Source organism: Artemia franciscana, chromosome 1 (assembly GCF_032884065.1).
Source record: "Artemia franciscana chromosome 1, ASM3288406v1, whole genome shotgun sequence".
Classification (NCBI taxonomy): Eukaryota; Metazoa; Arthropoda; class Branchiopoda; order Anostraca; family Artemiidae; genus Artemia; species Artemia franciscana.
Genome location: NC_088863.1, coordinates 46,983,747 through 46,995,651, shown reverse-complemented (window position 1 = coordinate 46,995,651; position 11,905 = coordinate 46,983,747). Strand labels below are relative to the sequence as shown.

The window sequence follows — 11,905 nt, the reverse complement described above, 5'->3', positions numbered from 1 at the left end:
AGTTAGGTTTTGTCATACGAATTAACAATGAAAGTTATGAAACCAGATGATGGCGAGGAGGAGGAAGCTAATCCGATTTTCACTTTCATATTTTTTATGTTGAACTATACAAAGAAATGCTATGTCGAATTAAGAATTCGAGAGAAAGTAGGACAGTGAACAAAATTATGGGAGCCCGCAGCCAGTGAAATTAGAGAACAAACTTCCACTTTATTCCATATTTTTATTCTTTCCCTAACTGTAAAAAGGCAAACTGAATAAAAATCATAGATATTTAATCGAAAGTCAAACTCGTCTAAGATATAAGAATTTATTTTGCATAATACTTTGACAAGAATTGACCTCATGTCAGGTTTTGGAGCGTCAGAATTTTCTTTAGGTTTTTTTGATGGCCGTTTTGTGTAAAACTCTGTTTTTGACGGTCTATAAGTTCACCATTGTGCTTATTTCTGTTTTTGGTTGAGTAAAACTCTGAACGGCGACCGCCGATCTCAAACGTCCACGGCGAAAAGTAATAGAATGTTGAACTTCGATTAGAATGACGTTGGAAGTTTACCTCGGAATCAGCCTGGATAGAATTTAGACACTAAAATGGACAAGCATGAGCTAGAAGTCTTACACTCTGAAAATGGCTACTCTCAAGTAAAAGCTGAAGGTTTGAAGATGCTTATCAACATGAAAAATATTAGGTACAAGACAAAAAAAAATGACTGGCTCTTGATTTGTAAGGAGAGTTAAGGGCAACTGGTTGATTAGCCTACAGGCTAATTTTAAATTAACCAGTTGTATAAAATGACTTAAGTTTCTGCTAAAAAAAATAAAGTAGGACATTGCATAATTAGCCAAATAAAAGATTCAGTATGCGAGTGTATTAACTTTGCGTACTATAGTTTAAATTTGCCTATAAATATCCTCATCTCTTCTAGGGCTGTAGTTTCTGACCTAACATAGATTAAACTAGGCTCTATTATTTGTCAGAATATTACTCCTGGCCTTCAGTTGAATTATTAAGGTGAGAATTTAGACAAGGCTTGTTTGAATGCTTGATGATGGCCTTTTTACTATCCCAGAAAGTAGTTGAAATTGCTGAATAAAATTTTAGGTCTAGATCAAGAGTCCAACATTGGTATCAATTAAAGGGGGCCTTGAACTTTGAAAAAAAAAAAAAAACAATTTTACCCTCCCCCCTCCTTGTTGACTGCAATTTACAAAACCGCGCTACTTTAGCCGTCCATGCTTGATTCCTGTTTTTACTGAAGAACGCCAAACAGCCTCAAACGTCCACCGTACAATAAAACCGAAAATTAAGCACTTGAATGTCCAATGTTTTCAATTCAAATGCTTCAATGAACGGTGATCAGAAACGCAGCGATTTCAAATTGAATTAAAAAGGGTCCCCAGGGTCTATTACGTTCGACTTTTCAAAGTACCAAGAACAGTCAGAATTTAACGCGATTGGTGCAGTGGAGTTACCCAACATATCTTAAAAACTTAGGAGAAATCGCGAACTCAGTTCTAATGAAAAATAATTCCGTATGCAGTTATGGATAGTAGCAAGCGACAAGCTTAAAAAAAAAACGGGTTAAAAATAAGCTAAACGTTACGGAATCAAACAGCTCAATAAAATGTAGTTGTTTTGGGAATAAACAGTCCTTACTAGGATTGTATAAAAATGACGTCAGTTCATTTGTTAATAGGTAAGTTTATCTATCACCCGTCCTTGTTCATTCCTTGGGCGGAAGAACTAAGGTAGATAATTATAAAACTAAGATAGTTATAGAATCTTTTGCCAAGTTTTGCTTGTTTTTTTCACGGTTCAACATCGCAACACTGATAAAAATGTGGCACTGCCCTAAAACCTAATATACGTCTAGAGCGGTAAAGTTTGATTTCATGTTACTGGTACTAGGTTTAAAGTGATATCAAAATTGGCAAGTACCTAATAGAAAGCTTAGTTCTGGCAATCAAAAAGCAAGACCAACACTTAGTCATTCAACCAGTTCAGATATTTTCAAATTGAAAATAGGCTTATAATAAAAAATAACAAATTCTGCCTTATCGTATGAACGTCAGCGTCAATTTAGAATGAAGCATACAATTTCTACTGTAATTTACGGGCGCCAATCATCATTAGTCAGGCCTAGATTCGACAGGAAATAAATTGTTTTTCTGTTGAACTTGCTTTTACGTAATTTTCTAATATAATTTTAAACTAATAGGAAATCCAGGTTTTCCATTTCTGAAAGCTGCATTTACACTAGAAGAAAAAACAAGAAGACTGGTCTTTAGTAATCAATAAGTGTAAGACGCGGGTGTAAACATGACTTATAGAAAGCGAATACTTCTTGTAAAAAAACCTTATCCTTTTATTCCTTGTAATAAATACACTTGAAAGCATATAACGAGATTACTAGAAAGTACTAAGCATACCTACACAATGAAGCAGCACTACGCACCAACTTTATCACAAATTTTAACCCCTCCAGCAGTACAAAACGAAGACGTAAAGAAGGAAAAAGAGGATCTAAAAAAAACAACGAAAATAATTAACAAAGTAAATGGACCTGATCGCCTAGTAGTTTACCTTTCATCAAGAAGCGGAGAATAGCCCCCGGTTCCACTCAATTTATAAGTTGTAAAATTTAGCCTCAATGCCCTCAAATGGAAGTTTCTAATGAAAATCCTATTAGGTCATCTAGAAAATATTCGGGTTTTGCCTGAAATCGAGGACTAGAGTAGTAGTAAATATGACGGTGTTAGACCCTCAAGGTCCAAACCGGCGGTGCTGGTCCCCGTTTCGTGGCCCTTCAGCCACGAAGGAAATTGAGGACTCATAGCTCATAATGAGTTTCGATGCAAAGGGAATGAGATTTTTGATTATTTTTGAAATTTGATAATTAATTTTTTTTTTTGTATTTTCATGAACCTTCTTCAATTTTTGCCATTGTTCATTATATGGACTTAGGCCCTCATTTTGTGGTTCATTTAAAGTTTATTTCATGGGTAGATGGGTAGATTGTACATTTTTCAATATTTCCATCGTATGTTATATAACTGGTGGCTTACGAATGATATTTTAATCAGACCCAGAACTTGTTGTGAGGAAAACTTATTGAAAGATACAGAGTGCATTTACAAGGGTCGCTCTTTACTTACAGTTCATGAACGGTTTGATTGCTATTTTGTCGACCGAGAATACTGTTTTTTTTTTTTTTAACCAGAAAGCGTAATATATTCGAAAAAAAGAAATTCGTATGAAAAAAACTGCAAGAAATTGGTCTAGAAAAACTTTTACTTCCCGAAGAAAGGAACATTTGAAAGCAAGTCAAACCCAGAACATACTTTGTCAAGTCAGAAAACTATGGACACTATCATAAAACTATCTAGAAAAAAGTAAAATATCAAACAGCCGATATTTAGTCAGTGCATGATCTGGTTTGACTTCATATCACTACCATTCAGAACTCTTTGGCGTTCTGGCATCGCAGTCTATTTTTTGAGAAATAGGACTATTGAATCAACTTTCTCATGAAGTTCCCTGAAGTAATTCCTATTTCCGAACGAGATTCTGTTGATATACCCTTGTAGTAGAGTCGGATTTAACGTAACTGTCAATACAATTGGAATCAATATACAAATTATGCTTCAACACAAAAATGATTAAACACTAGAGAGAGAGGGAGAGACAAGCACAAGAGATGAAAATGAAGACAGGGACAAAAAAAGAAAGATAAGAGAGCTGATCACTGTCAAAAGTCATATAATCTTGTCCATTACCAACTAATCTCAACAAGGAACAAACAATACATAATATGAACTAACAAAATTTTCGGCTGGAATAAGGAATCTGATTGGAGGTCATTCGACTTCGACTCCCTCTTCTTTGTCAACAATTTCAAAGTCTTTGCCAATTTGTGATTTCTGACTACTTCCCTCAGAATCGGTTTCTGATCGGTCTCCATCATTTTTATTGCTGCAAGAGAGGGAAAAAAAAAATAGTACAAGTTTGAGTGAGAAAGATAGTGAAAAATATAACCTGGAGCCCAAAAAAAACACACAAAAAAAAACAATTCCAACAAATATTCATGGTAGAAGAGAAAAGAGATAAATCTATTCAGAGATGGCATTCGCATATGCTCAGGAATCATCAAGTACTTGTAGATTTTAAAGGGATTAAAAAAGGTAAAAGACTGTTCTAGAATGTGCCTCTCAAGTAAGGTCTCCGTATATGTGGAACTTGGGCATGCAAGTGTGTCGTGTCGATTAGAATAGTATTCTGGGTACACCCAAGCTTATGCTGATGAACTAGTATTTCTCCTAAGGACAAAATATTTAAAAACCTTGTTTGAATGGGAACTGGATATACTAGATAAAGTTCAGGTATGGTCAGAAACAAATAAACTGCGATATGATCCTGGAAAGAGCGACGTATCTGAGTTCTGAAATAAGAGATTGACAACTGTCTTTTACTCTAAAAATATTTGGTTAGCCGCTATCACAAAAAAGGTGAAATATCTGGGGATCATGTCCGATCATCATTTTAGCTGGAATGCTCACTATGCAGAGAAAGCACGCAGACTCAAAGCTTCTCTAGTCTATTACCAAAGAATGGCGAAAGAAACCTGAGACTTAGCTCTAGACAAGATTATATGTCTAAATAATACGAGAATTCGACTAGTTCTGTCACATGGTGTACGGATCTGGCTCAATTTTACTCACTTTACGAACCATGGAATGGAACTAGAGCTGCGTGGAGTTACATGTAGGAATTCAGCCTATACAGAATTTTTTAGAAGAAGAAGCAGTAAAAATTGCTGTCTGGCTAGAGATGCTGATGAATGAACTCAGAGACAGAAGATACGGAATGAAAAATCAAAAGCCATGCAGAGACCTGTAAATCTTTGTTGCTTAGGTGTGAGGAGCTACAGATGGCCATAAAAGGATCGAAATGATTTGGAAAAGGAAAACGCGCTGCTTAACCCAAATAATGAAGTTGTCAGTTATACAAACGTTACACAAATTGGGGGCTGAAATAGTGACATTCTAAAGTGCACCTGGTTTGAATAGGAGACATTAAGTTGTGATATAGAGGAATTTGCTACAGTATTCCAGGCTAAGATGTTTAGAATAGAACAGACAGCCAAGAGACTTCTGCAAATAGAAAGTACAAGTGGGATATAAGTATCTGAAGTGATAAACAAGCATGCCTCAAGGCTTTTGAGAAGGTGAGGAGTAAACATAACTGAGTTGGAATGCTAAGAAGCATTAAACAGACTGATTTCCAATGGAAATTCGAGCCACACTGTTGTGGACCCGAATACACATTGGGATCACAGGTAATGAATGGGCCGATACAGCAGCCGAGGCATCAGGGATATGCATGGGCCGAACATTTCATTGTGTTGCGAGAGCAAGACTTTGGTTTTGTCGTGGTTTTTTTTTTTGTTCCTAGCACCCCGATTTCAGCTTATTCCTAGAAAGTGGTAAGGGTCTAACCTCTGCGGTTTTTACGGAAAGTGTGGATGGCCGGATTGATGAATATGACTTTACATTTTGGAAAGCTTCGTAGAACTCTTGCCTGGGGCCAAAAAGGATGGTTTTTGCTTGTCCTTGAGCCAGAGCCTATAGTGTGTGAAGTGAAGAAGAGTTGTATAGCCTATGTCAGAGAGGACTATCTGAAGTTATGCAGCCAAGCTGTCGTTTCATCAAACCATGTTTCTGCTTTCGAGTGGAAAGCTCCGTTCTAGCAGGCAAGCAGGCAGGCACCAGTTTCAAATTGAAGATGGACTAAAATCTATAAGTGTTAAATATATGCGACAGTTACCCTGCCCCACAGCCAATATATCTTCTTTGAGTGATAAATGGAAAAATTTAGAGAAGCAAAAAAGCGGCATTTTCCCACGGGTCCGAAAGTGCTGCCATCTATTGTTTCTACCCATTTCTGTTCGTGATTTCAGCTGAGTTTATCATTCGGTTTTTCGCACTTGGGATTGCGGTAGAGAAATGGTTATCAGATGTGCCTCTTAAACTTTAAAAGTTCTCTCATTGCTAAAGAAATTAGAGTTTATCCTTTGCTCCTTTCTAAGTGATGACGTTAGAAAGTTGGCCTACGGCAAAAAAGCCAACTTTTGAACTAAGACAGATAGATTTTTTTTTCGACGGCAGTCGATAGCTTTTGATGAGCTGATCAAAGTATATGTCATCCATTTTTTTGTAAAAAAATTCCTTCATGAGATATACCAGTTTGAAAGTTTAAAGGGGTTGACAACTTCAGTAGTAAGGTACACACTGAAACCAAAAATAGGCCGATACCAATTGTGAGATATATAGGGGAGTTGCAAGCAACAGTCGGCTGTTAGCTCATAATCATCCTCGGCAATGAGGGGTTCGCAACTCTTACTAGTTGGTGTACCTATTTTTTGTTTCCGTTGTATTTGATGGTAAGACCAATTTGGTTCCAGTGGTAAGACATGTAGGGGACTTGTAAGTAATAATCGGCTGTAAGGCTACAATCATCTTTAGCAATGAGGAGTTGGCAACTTTTGCGAGTTGGTGTACCTAGTATGTATTTTAGCATCCTTACAGATTAACAACTTCAGCGTTTAGTCGCAGCGAGGAAACAAAACCAAAGTGTTGCTCTCGCAACACTTTACTCGGCGAAGCCGAGCAAAGGTTGCCGCAACACCTCACGTTGCCCATGCAACGTAAATCTAGTTAACATCTCAAACTTGCTGGAAAAACACAAAAAGAAGACAGCTATGAGAAGGCGGAGCAAACAGTTTTATAGAGACGTAGAATGCAAAGAAACAAAGGAAATGATCCAGAAATTTAACCTCATGCGAACTTAACAATTTTACAACTTAATGATTCTGAAATACGAATGGTTACTGAAGCCGTTACATATACAAGGATTTTTTAAAATCATCTCACTAAAATAAAAGAGCTGATTCTCCAGTCGGCCAAAATATAAAATGTCAGCTGAAAAAAAAAAGATTTTTTTTCAAGACCAACGAAAATACTGGATGAAAAAATCAAATATTTCGGAAGGGAAGCTGCCACCCTTCTTCGTCACTATTACAAAAATTAGCAGAATATGCCAAAGAACGTGAGCGAGACAACTCGGATAAAAAACAATCAGCACGGAGAGCCAACAGAAAAAAACAAAATTGCGATCACCCTTGGACTAAAAAAAGGAACGCACCACCAACCTCTGCGATCCAAAACAGCTTGCGCACAAGGAGCATCCATTAAATTAGACGGCATGTGATGTAGCTTCCCTAGGTAACTAATTGCTTTCGTTCCCTTGTCAAAAAAAAAAAAAACAACAAACAAACAAAAAACAATCACTCACTCTCTAGAACCAAACGAGAGCTTTTGACTATTAGGTCACAAATTTATCTCGGTAAATATTCCATCCCAAAGTTTAATAACTTCGGTGTCTACGAAATTCCTTGCTCTTGCGGTCTGTGGTACACTAGACGAACTGTAACAGCACCTTACGGATATAATAACTTAGCCCTGTATTTCATTTGATAATTCCCTCATAAATGGGGAAGAAAGACCTGCAAATTTTGATTCACCATTCGCAGAACACATTCATGACCACTCCCACCATAATATTTTATTTGACCAAGGCAGTTTGATGTCGCATGACAAAGGTGGGGCCAAGCATTATAGAGAAGTTTATAAGTTTCTCAAATGAGAATCTGATAGTTTATAAAAGGTTCTATCCACAGTACTTCTCTTTTTCATGGTCTCCTTTAAATTCATATGTCCATTAATCTTCTTCGACCAAATACCTTCTTAGTTAATTTAACAGCAAAGATAGGGAAGTTCGTGTCTGTTGTATATCGCCTACTAGTTCAGGCTAAAAATTGTCATATTAAAAATTCAGCTGCTTTCTCTTCAAAAATAAAACAGACTTTTGTTATATAAGATACACAAATTGGTGGTTTTTACACGGCATGAATGTATACCGATTATGATCGCCAAAAAGCCGAGAGCAGAAGCCCACTGTTAATTTATTTGTCGGCGGAGACCCTAAACTCAAATCAAACGCTTCTTTCACTTACAATATTTCACTTTGTAATAAAACTTCTCAGCATGTTTATTATACAGGTACCTTTTTAAAGATATATATATATATATATATATATATATATATATATATATATATATATATATATATATATATATATATATATATATATATATATATATATATATATATATATATATATATATATATATATATATATATAAAGAATTAGACCTTCACGTCCAAAATAATTCCAACAAAATACATAAAAAAAAGATGAGTCAAAACTTAGTTAAAACGTCAAAAAGAAAAGATAAATAGAAAAGAATATAATTTTTGAGTACTTTTCCTGACTATTATACAACTCAACAAAACTCTTGCAATATCTTTCATGTTTAGCAGGAATGAGAGTTAGTTTGGGGACTTTTTAGGATAGTCTGTTGCGGGCGAGAAGGTAGGGTTCGGGGATGATGGATAGTAATCGGGGAACAGACAGGGTCTTGGTATCAAAACGAAGGCACAGGAGGTTCCTTCTCTCGACCAAAGTAGTGAACTTGAACTTACCTAGTAGATAATGATATGGAACCTTCCCTTCACCATTTATGATTATAAGTGCTCGTTTTAGGACATTTTCAACGTTATAAATGCGCTCTGAAGAAAGACGGAAATGCCACACTGGACAAGCAAACTCCAGCATTGGCCAAATAAAAGAACAATTAAGTTGGATAAGATGCTTAGGGGGGCAAGAAAATTTATTCAAAGATTATAGAAGGGAAACCAAAGGGAAAGCTTGCTTGAGGATGTTTTGAACATGGGTCTCCCACTTCGAGTCCTTAGTAATTGTCACCCCAAGTAGTTTAATGCATGGGACAGAGATTTGGGAGGAATGGGCTTTGTGAAAGAAGGGGGTGATTTAAAAAAATTAACTTTCATAACTGAAGATTTATTAGCGTTAACTTTCATCTTCGACAAAGAAGCCTCCTGTGTGACACCAACAAATAATGCCATAATTAAGCTTTCAATATTTCGTCGACAGACCTCAAGTGCAGACAGATCGTCCATATACTTCCATTGCTCTGTGTGGTCAGTCATGAGGCTATTAACCATTATAAGGAAAAAAGTGGGACCCAACAGGGTTCCCAGGGGGAAAACCACAAGAGATAGGAAGGGGATCAGAACCAAATTTTTTATATTTAAGCACTTGAAAACGACTTGTTAAAAAGGAGGCAACAATTTCAACAAGAAAGGAACTCACTTGAAACTCCGTCATCAGTTTATTTAAAAGGATGTTGTAGTCAATTAGGTCAAACACTTTCTGGAGATCAATCACTAAATGATTCAATCAAACATCAGGGTTTTCAAGATTTTTAAGAATGGTGTCAAGAAGACAAACAAAGTAGTGCAAAGTAGATGTCTCCTTCAGGTTTCCAAACTGTTTTAAGTCAATAAGCTCAAGAATCTCTGCCTTTAACCAATTAGCTAAGAAACCCTCGTACAATTTTGAGAAAACTTGGGTCAATGTGATTGGTCGTGCTCCAGTAAAATCTTTCAGGCCTCCCTTCTTTTGGATTGGAGTAATATAGCCCAGCTTCCAGCACGGCGGTCAACATCCGGAATTACTAATATCATCAAAAATACTAACAAGGGGTGTTGATAGTTTACCAGGGAACGCTTTAATTATATCAATTGGGATATAAATGGAAAAAAAATACTAGTTTTTTCCAGTTTCTGTATTTTTTCTGCTTCGCTGAAATTTTCAGAATTTTATCTTTTGGAGTTTCAGGGATCAGATGGTTTTCCGAGAGAGGGGGGAACGCTTGCACGATGCTAGCTAGGTTTTTATTCATCTCATTGGCTGTTTGTTCAGGCCAGGAGGTCATCCAGGAGGAAATCAAGGTTCTTGCACGAGCGACCCCCTGTTTCTTTCACTTTCATAAACCATTGCTGAGGTTTGCTCTGAAATGTGATGATACTTCACTCGATTCCTTAAAAGTATATATATTTTACATATCCGCTTCCTTTCCCCATATTTTCTTATAAAATATCATGCAAGTTCATTTCCGGTCTTGTAGAATAAATCCAAGACCATGTTTCGCCATGTAGAATAATTTTTGCACGTGTGTTTTTAACATAAGTACATATATATATATATCGATTATTCCCTTCTATCTCATTGAAGGGGAGAGGGAGAGGGGGTGTTTGCGGAAGAAGTCATGTAAAATTGCAATGTGAGTATATATCTCACATTTTGGTGTGGTTTATTAACACACATAGGAATTGCTGTTTTTTTCTTCAATATTGTGCTTATCAATAAGTAAAATCACTCTATTTTAGAAAGGATGCACACGTATGGTAGAGCAGAACTTCTTGAAAACTAAATAGGAGTTTTTTAAAATATTGATAAGAACGATCATCTTGACGACTGTTTTCATCATTTTTTAAAATATCTATTTACATTTATACTACTATTTCCGAACTGCCGGGTCCAAACTACCGGTTTGGACCTTGAGGGTCTAGTGCCGCCATACTTACTTACTTACTTTTTTACTGTTTCTGTGGTTTATGTTGTCAATTTTACCATTTAAACGCTTGTATTTACATATCGTCTCTTTTTATCTCTGTTCGAGAATCCCCAAACATAGGTTACCTCTATGCTGAGCTATGATCGCCTTTTCGACCGAATGAATGCATTCTAAGAGAAATCTATGGTTATAAGAATTTCAGAGCATGAACATTAGATCTGAATAAGTAAATCACATAAAATCCTGTTGGCCAAATGGCCTATCAGGAAAATGGTAAGTTTCCATGAATTAGGTTTTACTAATCAAAACTATTTAGTTATTAGCCCTAGTAAGCGTTAATATTTTGACATTAATAAAACAGGATATCCCCTTCAAATTTTGTGGCTTACGTCTGACTTGTAAGAGTCAAGATTCTTGGTATAGGACTTCGATTGAGTCGAAGCAATCGAAGCTTTAGTTTCTATTGTATCTTATAAGCACTTAAATTTTAACAGAGATATTTTGAAATTGTCTTTTGTTTCTAGGGAAGTATGCTTTACTAAAAATTACCAAAAAAGGGATATTGGTAGTTTGATTGAATTTCGATAGCTTTTGGGTCACTTTGAAAATAGTCATATTCCTGAATTTGTAGAGCTTAACATCAACAGAACAATTGATCAAGAATTATTATAAAAAAAATTACGAGCCTCAATTTCTATTCTATCCTTAGATTGCATGCATCAATTATTAATAGTTTTATGAATTAAATTAGGAAAATCAAACAATTCATCTGTGATTTCTAGAAAATACATTCCTGTAGGAAGGAAGGTTTTTAGTCCCCTCCCCGCCTCTAGAAAAAGCCGAGACAAGACCCTTTGATTTGAAAGACTAAGGACAATTTTAGTTAATCTCCTTTAATCAGAATTAATCGTTTTTGCAATAAATCTTTTAAATTATTAGAAAAAAATAAATTGTTAATAGGAGTACCTCTCTTTTATATCTTCCACTGACTCTTTGATTCCCGCATTTTGCTTGGACTCCTTTACATTCTTGTCCTCTTCTCCCAACACTGTATCATCGTTCTCGTCTTCTGCATCAGAATCCTTTGCTTTCTTCTTTTTCTTTTTTGACTTGATCTTACTCTTTCCTTTGTATTCATACTAAACATGGAACAAAACTATCAATAAGCTCTTTGTTATCTACAGATCAAGGCACCATTCACATACAGCTGTCAACCCCTATAACACTGCCGTACTTGGAACCAGGCATTGAAAAAGTTCCAAATTTGCTAATAGCAGAATTAGGCAGAATCCCAAAAGCTGCCGACACTTTAGCAACACAACTTGTGTTTTCACAGCTTTTCTTT

General features: G+C 36.0%; 1 long non-coding RNA gene across 1 annotated transcript; it reads right to left on the bottom strand.

Annotated features, from left to right (window-relative positions):
• Window positions 1-3,743: 3,743 nt before the first annotated feature.
• On the bottom strand, window positions 3,744-11,701 carry LOC136030672 (uncharacterized). Its single transcript, XR_010618346.1, has 2 exons — window positions 11,527-11,701; window positions 3,744-3,973 (listed from the first exon to the last, which is right to left on the bottom strand). It is a non-coding gene; the product is annotated as an uncharacterized LOC136030672 (long non-coding RNA).
• Between the last annotated feature and the right edge of the window lie 204 nt (window positions 11,702-11,905).